The 10,463-nt window shown below is 39.2% G+C and overlaps 1 protein-coding gene across 2 annotated transcripts in view; it reads left to right on the top strand.

Moving 5' to 3' along the window:
- Positions 1-10,463, top strand: part of ARHGAP32 (Rho GTPase activating protein 32) — a 274,258-nt gene that overhangs the window by 52,061 nt on the left and 211,734 nt on the right. The gene's annotated exons all lie outside the window — the stretch shown is intronic.

Genomic DNA, 10,463 nt, shown 5'->3' with positions numbered 1-10,463 from the left:
GGTTAAATTTGTATAAGGCAATAAACTGCCACTAACTCTATTTTTGTTCTGTAGGTGTGGGATTATGGTTTGTGTACTGAAGTTAGCATGGCTGTGCTTTTCATAATAGAATGCTAAAAACTTTGAAAATGGATCTTGGATATCTATTATAGGAGAATTACATGCTTTCAGTGTACATGAAGGCAGCAGTTGTAGGATTCACATTCTTGTCCACTGCATATTATCTTGGAAAGCTCTTGTTAATATGTCAAACCTAATATTCTCCACAGTTAACTTTAGAGAGAATTTAGGAAAAGTTCGTTTCTGATGCAAAGGTTTCAGTTAGGCTGTGATTTGATCAAAAGTCTGTTGAGCATTCTACCTCAAAGGGACACTGTGAGTATGACTAAAATTTATTCACTAAGTTTTCCTTTTTTATTTGAAAAAATACATGACATGTAATCCTTTTCTTGAATTTTTCAGATTTTAAAGTACTATATAAAAGGAGAAATTAATGTCTAAAGCCTAGCATTCTTGCAGCAGCCCTATACTAATGTGAAATTGGGAGAGGGTGGGGCAGATGAGTAGAGAAATACATGTAAACCTCAAGCTTCCAAAGCATTTTTATAAATGGAAAATACTTAAATTATGAAACAGCTTGATATAGTGTCCTTTTTTTAAATTGAAAACTTTTTTTATTGATAATGAAGATTGCTGTTTGAGGTTTTAAACTCAATCTAGAACAGAGAAGTATTTAAAGTAATGCTGTGCTGCATTATTTAAGATTATCAGCAAATTATTTGATAGATTATTCTTATGACTTGTATTTTGATTACAGAGAAGGATCATGAGTATGGAATAAATACTGGATTAAATCCTTTAAAAAAATAAAATTATACAATGGATGTACCTGGTCATGTCATTGATGTTAGTGTAGGACCAGTGCACAGTATGGCTGAGTAAAATAAAATCACATATTGAAGTTTTCAAGTAGCACATTCCAGGTTTATTAGATAATCTTTTGATGCTTCTACAAGCTTTTTATGGTTAACATTTTGTGGTGTAGTTTTATTCCTTAGATGCGTTTTTAGTCTTCCATCTCTCAGGTGAGATAATTAGCTTCATTCCATGAAATATGGATTTTAATGAACCTATAGACAACAATAAGAAAAACATTATTTCTCCTGAGTCCTCTGAATATGAATTAAGAAGGCAATAAGATGTACATAATAGATTTATAAAAACAGTGATGCAGTAATGACTGATTTAAAAAAATCCAGTTGTATATAGTTCATTTGATATAACAGTTATGGCAGTATTCTGGTCATTACCTATAGAATATATTTGACTTAGAAACTCCCTCTGAGTCTTCATACACTACCCCCCTCTCCTCTCCAGCTGTGTAGAGAAATATAAAAATATATGGTGAAGCAGAGTCAGTGGGTGAGAAAATGGAATAGACACTCAGGAATTAGGCAGTTAACTTGAAAGTTGCCTTAGAATAAGCTGAATGTGTTGTGTAGGAATTTTGCAAATTGTCATTAAGATTTGTGCAAATATAAATGCAAATACTGGGTTCTTCTGATAGTTTGCTCTTTTCAGGTACTGTACATGGGCGTATACTGCTGGAGGCTACTGCAACAGAAGTACCGTTTGACCTATAGTCTTGTACCAAAATATAGAGAATTGGAGAGTAGTAGCAGGGAAAGCAGTCCAGCAGGGAGCAACCAGTGTTTGCTTAGAAGTCATTCGACAAAACTTGGCTAGAAAACAGGTTACAACTGCAACCTGCCTGCTTTATCTGTGTGAAATGATTTATCATTCTTTTATTTGATGTCTGCATATACAAATAGAAAGGTGGTCGATCACCAGTGGTCACCTATTCTGCATAGCAACTCACACATTGTGTGTGAATGTCAGCAGTTATTCACCAGGCAGCGGCATGAAAAGGCTGGACTCAAACGTGTCATCTTTAAAGGAACATCAGGTAGTATGCATGGAAACCTTGTCCATTATAGCAAATCGGCAAAAGGTTATATTATTTTTTTCAATGTGTGCATTAACACCTGCTGAATATTACATACACTGTACTGTCAAGTACAATAAATATGTCATCACCATTTAGTGGTAATTCAAACCTAGCAAGAACTGATAACCAAAATCAGGAATATTTTGAAATACACTAGCCATTTTAGTTGATCTGTTATCTTAACTGCTTTCAAATTAAATGCAAATTTCTGGGAAAAAGGAATAGGGATCTTGTAAGTAGAACCCTATTTTATTATTTGTATACATTTTTACTGAACTGGAATAAAACCAGTGATGGTAGGTTAGTAAGTCACAAGCACTCTGTCTAGGTACAGTTGATGTCAGATGTGAGTTAAGTAGCTCTAAATGTCTTTGAAATTTCATATCTGTCTTATAAATCCACATGACTTTTACAATGCCCACACCATAATATATTTAAATTTATATAAATATAACAATGTTTAAAATTACCCCTCCCCTGAAGATGTGCTGTTTTAACTTTTTGTATTCCTTGGCACTTGTTATAGTACTTCCATTTTGAAAAGTAATGTGAAAATGGTAGGTTTTTGATTTAATTATCTGTTTTAAAATTTATTAGTTTGAAATGTCCCACATGAGGAAGTACAATCACCATTTCACTTTTTTTTTTTTTTTTGCGGTATGTGGACCTCTCACTGTTGTGGCCTCTACCGTTGCGGAGCACAGGCTCCGGATGCGCAAGCCCAGCGGCCACGGCTCACGGGCCCAGCCGCTCCGCGGCACGTGGGATCCTCCCAGACCGGGGCACAAACCCATGTCCACTGCATCGGCAGGCGGACTCTCAACTTGACACTGTGCCACCAGGGAAGCCCCCATTTCACTTTTGAAATCTGTGGTTGGGTGTACAGGCAGGTACAGGTCATTTTAGATAAAAATACTCTTATCTAACACTAAAGAAAACCCCCACAATTCTTATCAAAAAAACAAATAAGGCCAGTTTTTAATTTCCAGTTAGAAAGGTGAACTGTCTTACTAGTGATTCAAAAAATGGACATGAATTGATACTGGTGTTGGTACACTTTTGGTAATAATAGGTAGGTATAAATCTTTTTCAAGCAGAAGAAAATGTAAATAAAAGGAGAAATAAGCCAATCTTATTTATATGTAGGTAAGATATATAGCAGTCAGGGAACTTCCCTGGTGGCCCAGTGGCTAAGACTCTGCACTCCTAGTGCAGGGGGCCTGGGTTTGATTCCTGATCAGGGAACTAGATTCCGCATGCTGCAACTAAAGATCCCACGTGTCGCAACTGAGACCCGGTGCAGCCAAATAAATAAATTAATAAAAATTTTTTAAAAAGATATGTAGCATTCAGAACATGAAAAGAGTTGTTAAATAAAGCTTCAAATAAGATCTGTCAGAACCACTGAACAGTGCGCTCTTTGTGAACGATATTTTCATCATCCGGATTGCGAGTGTACACAGTTAAGATAAGAATAACTATCTTGGAGTAGTTTCTCTTTGAAAAATGCCAGTGCTCTTCAGAATGTATTTGTTTTCCATTATAGTCTTCTTTTATGATTTTAAAATTTTAGAATTTATTTTTTGAATAATAAATACATTCAGATGTTCAGAATTCAAAGGAAATAGAGTTTATGATATTCATTCCTTGTGTCTCCATCTAGAGATATTTTAAGCATCTGCAAGTATGAGTATAGTTATTTTACATGTGTTATGTTTTTCTTCTCCCTCCTTTAAGCAGAAATTCTAACCTATTGTATGTATTGTTCTGTACCTTGAAAACATTTTTTTTTTCTTTACATAATTCTGTATCATTATGTAAAGTGTCTCCCTCATGGTTCTTTTCTTAGGACTGCCTGGTATTTTCTTGAATGGCTGTATCCCATTTTTTTTAACCAGTGCCTGTTGTTATACTTTCAGATTGTTGCCTTATTGTCTTGACTCCATAAATATTTTAGTGTTGAGAATCATTTGTTTCGTACTTTCAGGCAGAAATGTTACGGAGTTATGAAAAGAATAAAGACCACTGGGAGCTGGGTGAGGAAGGGCAGTCCTCAGCTAGTTTTAGATTGTTAGAGTTCATTTAAGGAGTTTTAAATCTGCTTTCATTCATGTCTGTACATAAATGATAGCATTCTACAAAAAGGGCTTAAAAAAACATGAACAGCCCCTGGCAACATTCAGGCATCCACTGGGAGAACCTTGTGTCATAGAGCCAGAGATCCGGGTTTTTATTTCCATTGAATTGGGACTGTGGGCAAGCCCGAAATTCTGAACTGACTATATATATATTTTTTTGTTTGTCTGTTTCTCAGTACGTGGGCCTCTCACCGCTGCGGCCTCTCCCGTTGCGGAGCACAGGCTCCGGACGCGCAGGCCCAGCGGCCATGGCTCACGGGCCCAGCCGCTCCGCGGCATGTGGGATCCTCCCGGACCGGGGCACGAACCCGCGTCCCCTGCGTCGGCAGGCAGACTCTCAACCACTGCGCCACCAGGGAAGCCCGACTATATCTTTTTTACTTTACTTTCTTTATACTGTTTTGTAATAATGATAATAATAATAAACCCCTAGTTGTAAACAGTTTAGGCATTGGTTCCTATATTCATTCTCTTGCTTTCCTTTTAATATAGGTTTATTGCATCTGTATATTCCTAAGAATATTTTATTTTTAAAAAACGAGTTTTAAATTTTATAAAAAGATTATGATGCTCTGTCTAATCTCGAGAATTTCTTCCACTTAATATTACATTGCTAAAATTCATCTATATTATTGTCACTAAAATGTATCCATCTTATAATGTATGTATATCTCATTCTATGATTATGACTACAATTTATCCAGTTTTCTGTTTGTGGACATTTGAGTTTCCCAGATTTTGTTATTGTGAACAGTGCTTCTAAGAATATTTTTGTACTTGTTTTCTGTTGTACTTGTGCAAGAGTTTCTCTTAGGTATAGAAACTAGGTAGGTGTATAGCTAGGAAATTAGGAAATCCTCAGGTATGTACCTAGGACATTAGTTGCTAGGCATATGGGAATGTTCCACTTCAGGAAGTAATGCCAGACTGCTCACCAAAGTGCTTGTACTGCATGCAACAATTAAGTTCCTATTTTTGAGTTGTGTGTACAAATTGGGTTCCTGCTCTCATGGGAATTACATTCTAGTGAAATAAATACAAGAAGATAATTTCAGAATTGGTGCAGTGTTATGCAAAGGATAGATAGTGTTGGGAGCTGGGCGATGGATGGTCTTTAGCCAGTTTCTAATCATTAGGAGCAAAGAGTGATGGCAGGTGACTAGCAGGGTTTGTTTTAGTTACAGAAGGCCTGGGGTGGGGTGGTCATTTGAGGTGAGACCTGGATGAGGAGGCAGTTGGGTCCAAATCAGAGACCCCAGGAGTAGAGAGCGCAGAGGCACTGGGGAAGGAACGAAGTGCAAAAAAGCTACTCTGGTTGGAAAGCAGTGGACCAGGAGGGAAGTGAGAGGGCAGCAGGGCCGGAGCATGACAAGGCGGTGAAGAGCCATTAGAAATTTAAATAGATGAGTGATGTGAGCTTATTTAGATCAAAAAATATATATTTATTTATATTTATTTTGGCTGCTCCGGATCTTAGTTGTGGCACGCTGGATCTTTTAGTTGCGGCATGCAGACTTCTTGATTGCGGCCTGTGAACTTTTAGTTGTGGAATGCATGTGGGATCTAGTTCCCCGACCAGGGATCAGACCTGGACCCTGCTGCATTGGGAGTGTGGAGTCTTACCCACTGGACCACCAGGGAAGTCCCGCTTATTTATATTTTGAAAATATTACTCTCATTACCATTTTGGTAATAAATACCAGATCATGATGTGCAGGAATGGAAAAAGGGAGATGGATTAGAAGCAACTGCTAGTCCAGTTGAAAGATGATGATGGCTTAGACTAAGGTAGCGGTGTAGAGGAGAGAAATAGTGGGATTCAGGATCTGTCTTACAGATAAAGTGACAGTATTTGCTGATAAATTAGTTTTGGATTTTTAGGGAGATATAAGCTTTTAATTTCTACAACATGGTCTTTAAAACCAGTATGTTATTAATTTAGAAGCTTTGTCTCTGTTCTAAATAATGTACTCAATGATTTTAGTAGAGTTAATTGATTTCCACTCATCACTTGAATCTGTTTTCTGGGATGTTGCAAATGTTTGCTGCACAGATGTTAAAACTGGTTCCTGGGTCTAGCTCCAGACCTTTCCTGTACACTTCTATCACTGCAGTCCCTTTTCTGGCCTCTATCTGGGAACATCTGTCCTTGTTCCACCAGCCATTTCTTGTTGTTTGTTCTGCATTCTTTTATTAAAATTTTTAAAAATTTTTGGCTGTGTTGGGTGTTCATTGCTGCGCTCAGGCTTTCTCTAGTTGCATTGAACTGGGGCTGCTCTTTGTTCTGGTGTGTGGTCTTCTCATTGTGGTGGCTTCTCTTGTTGCGGAGCATGGGCTCTAGGCACGCGGGCTTCAGTAGTTGTGGCTCGCGGGCTCTAGAGTGCAGTCTCAGTAGTTGTGGCTCATGGGCTTAGTTGCTCCACGGCATGTGGAATCTTCCCAGACCAGGGCTTGAACCCATGTCCCCTGCATTGACAGGTGGATTCTTAACCACTGCGCCACCAGGAAAGCCCCTGTTCTGCATTCTTGCTGTCACACTTACTTTGCAGGGATGTGCAGAAGCTGCATCATTTGGATTAGGGCCATGACATCCAAACCTGAAACTGTGGATGGTAGGTTGGGTCAGAACAGCCTGAGGCCTTGGAGGTTTGGACTGAGGAAAGTAGTTGAGTCTTAACTGTCAGAATTTCTGCAGAATCCAATTACTTTTGTTTCTGTGAAATTAGAATTGATAAGATACAGCTGATTCATAAATGGATGTTAGGTTCAACCATTGCACCACCAGGGAAGCCCAGGACTTCTTTTAAGTCAGTATTTAACTGTGGGTATTTTGAAGTGAGATAGTTTATAGTTCTGAAATAGTATGTAATGTTTGAAATTGATTTTTTTTTTCTTTTTCTTTTTTTTTTTTTTTTTTTTACGTGGGCCTCTCACTGTTGTGGCCTCTCCTGCTTCAGAGCGCAGGCTCCGGACGCGCAGGCCTAGCGGCCATGGCTCATGGGCACAGCTGCTCCGCTGCATGTGGGACCCTCTCGGACCGGGGCACGAACCCGTGTCCCCTGCATCGGCAGGCGGATGCTCAACCGCTGCGCCACCAGGGAAGCCCTAAATTGATTCTTAAAAGAAAATCTTATATGAAAACTTTAATGTTAGATAACCTGTCAGTTAGCAAGTAGTAAACTCTCTTGAACTCTTGCAGTAGCTTTATAGTTTTTTGTTTCGTGTTTTCCAAAAATGTTGAAATGTTTCAAACAAACAGGAAAGAATAGAGAGAAACGTAAACCAACATACCAGCTTCATTAATTCCTTATATTTTACCAACTTGCTTGATATTTAAAAAAAAAATAAAAATAAAACATTACATATATAGTTGAACCCCTGATGTTGTTTTCCTTTCTTCTTACCCAGAAGTAACCATTAACCTGAGTTTGGTACACTGTCATACTCATTCATGATACTCTTTCTATTAAGTACATACATTTAGCCATAAATAATATGTACCATTTCTTGGTACATATTACAACTATATAACAAGCATCATATTTATTACTCTGCAGCTTTTTTCTCATTTTTAAAATAAATTTATTTATTTATTTATTTTTGGCTGTGTTAGGTCTTCGTTGCTGTGTGTGAGCTTCCTCTAGTTGTGGTGAGTGGGAGCTACTCTTCCTGCGGTGCACGGGCTTCTATTGCGGTGTCTTCTCTTGTTGCAGAGCACGGGCTCCAGGTGTGCGGGCTTCAGTAGTTGTGGCTTGCAGACTCTAGAGTGCAGGCTCAGTAGTTGTGGCACCTGGGCTTATTTGCTCCACAACATGTGGGATCTTCCCGGGCCAGGGCTTGAACCCGTGTCCCCTGCATTGCCAGGCGGATTTTTAACTATTGCGCCACCAGGGAAACCCCCTCATCATTTTTTTTTTTTTTTTTTTGCGGTATGCTATGCGGGCCTCTCACTGTTGTGGCCTCTCCCGTTGCGGAGCACAGGCTCCGGACGCGCAGGCCTGGCGGCCATGGCTCACGGGCTTAGTTGCTCCGCGGCATGTGGGATCTTCCCGGACCGGGGCACGAACCCGTGTCTCCTGCATCGGCAGGCGGATTCTCAACCACTGCGCCACCAGGGAAGCCCCCCCTCATCATTTTTTGATAGTCGTGCAGCTATATGAAGATACAGTTCATTTTAACTATTGTGTATATTTTCACTGTGTGAGTATTCCACAATTACTTCATCCATTATCGCAGAGATATTTAGATTATTGCAAATTTTTTGCTGACTCTGCTGCATGGAACAGCCTTGAACGTTTACTTGTGCGTGAGTTTGTTATGGTGTCCTAAAAGAGTTGCTGTGTTGGAGAGCGTGTGTAGCCTTAGGTTTAGTAGGTTTAAACAAATTGACCTCTAAAGGGGTTGTACCCATTTGTACTCAGAGCAATTATGTATTAGAATTCCTGTTGTTTTGTATTCACTGCCGAGAATAGGTTAGTTCAAATATCTTTTTATTATGGACATTTTCAAATATGTACAAAAGTAGAGAGTAAATATAATGAATTCCCACGGACCCTTCACCTAGCTTCAACAGTCTTTAATATATGACCAATTTTGCTTTATCCGCAAAGCCGCTCCCACCACCCAGGATTGTTTGGAAGCAAATCTCTGCCGTCGTATCATTTCATCAGTAACTATTTTCATACACAATGCCTGTCTTCAGAAGATAAGGACTCTTTTTAGTAGCATTGGTATTTATTTAGCATATATCTTTTTAGATTGAAGTATAATTTTTATATAGTAAAATGCATGTCTTAGGTGTACAGTTCTCTGTTTTGATAAATGGATATGTTTGAGTAATTCATAGCCCAGTCCAGAGCAAGTCCATCCCTCCAGCTGGAAGAGATCTGTGCAGATCTGACCTCAGTGAGGGAGACAGAAGTAAAGGAAGGTGGGTAGGAAAAGCCCCAGACTGTGGCATAGTTTTCAGAGTTTTGGCAAAGCCAGTGGGGAACCATTGAGCCAAAGTTACCTGTCAGGGGAGCCACATGGTTCCCAGGGACAGGCTTGCCTTTATATCCCTGTGGCACTCAGTCCTTGTCTGGGGGCAGCCCGTGAGAAGACTGGTGGACAGAATTCCAAAGACAGCCCCCAGGATTCCTTGTCCCTTGGCTGTTCTGTCAAACACTGATCTAGGTACTGTTGTGAAGGGATTTTTACAGATGTAATTAAAGTCCAAGTCAGTTGACTTTAAGTTATGGAAATGACATAGGCCCTTTAAAAGAGAGTTTTCTCAGGTTGGTGACAGGAGGGGAAGTCAGAGAGATTTGAAGGCAAGAAGGATTAGGTGTGCTGGTGCTGGCCCAGAGGTAGAAGGTGCACAGATGAGGAAGAATGTGAGTGTCCTCTGGAAGCTGAGGGTGACCCTTGGCTGACCGCCAGCAAGGAAACAGGAACTTCAGTCCTGCAACTGCAAGGAACTGAATTTGGCCAACAACCTGAATGAGCTTGGGAGCAAATTCTTCCTAGAGCTGACAACTAAGAGTCAAGCTTGGCTGACACCTTGATTTTGGCCTTGTGAGACCATTTATTAATGTTATCACTGATCTCATCAGAAAAGCTATCAAGCTCACAGTGTCAGATACAAATTTTTCCAAAAATCTAACTTTACTTGAAAGTTCAGATTTTATCATTTGCCACAAACACTGACAATTATTTTCCTTGAAGTGAGAGACTTGCTTCATTTCTGAGAAAATTCCTGACAAATATGGTTTGAGAAACCGTAATTGGTTCTTCTTTCAAATAAAAATGTCATTCAGTGAAAATGGAACTAGTTCATCCCTTATTTCAGTCACTCGAGTGATTTTCTCAGACACCTCAGTCTGTTGTGTATTGAAGCCTGAAGTACTTTATGGGTACTTCCCATGTCATCACACAGAATATTAAAGAGATACATCGATTCAAGGGTCACAATTGAATACAATTAATAATTTTTGCTGCTTTAAATGTATTTTAAATGAAAGTAGATTTTGCTTTTTGGAATTGTGAGTGCATGTTGGTGAAGAATATGATAACTTGCTATATAGTTTATTACACTGCCTTTGTTCATGGTTACACCAATATTTTTATCTATCTGCTTTTACACCATCATGCAACACAGTGACAAGGTGATAAGTTATTATGAAAGTTTTACCGTGCCAGACCCCTGAAAGGATTTGGGGGATTCTTAGCTATACAGATACACCTTGTTTTATGGTGCTTTGCTTTATTGTGCTTCACAGATAATAGGGTGTTTTCAGATTGAAGGTTTGTAGCATCCCTGTATCAAGCAAGTCTAC

This window comes from Kogia breviceps, chromosome 7, assembly GCF_026419965.1.
Source record: "Kogia breviceps isolate mKogBre1 chromosome 7, mKogBre1 haplotype 1, whole genome shotgun sequence".
NCBI classification, from domain to species: domain Eukaryota; kingdom Metazoa; phylum Chordata; class Mammalia; order Artiodactyla; family Physeteridae; genus Kogia; species Kogia breviceps.
Note: the sequence above shows the minus strand (reverse complement) of the source record. Positions and strands in the feature narration are given on the sequence as shown.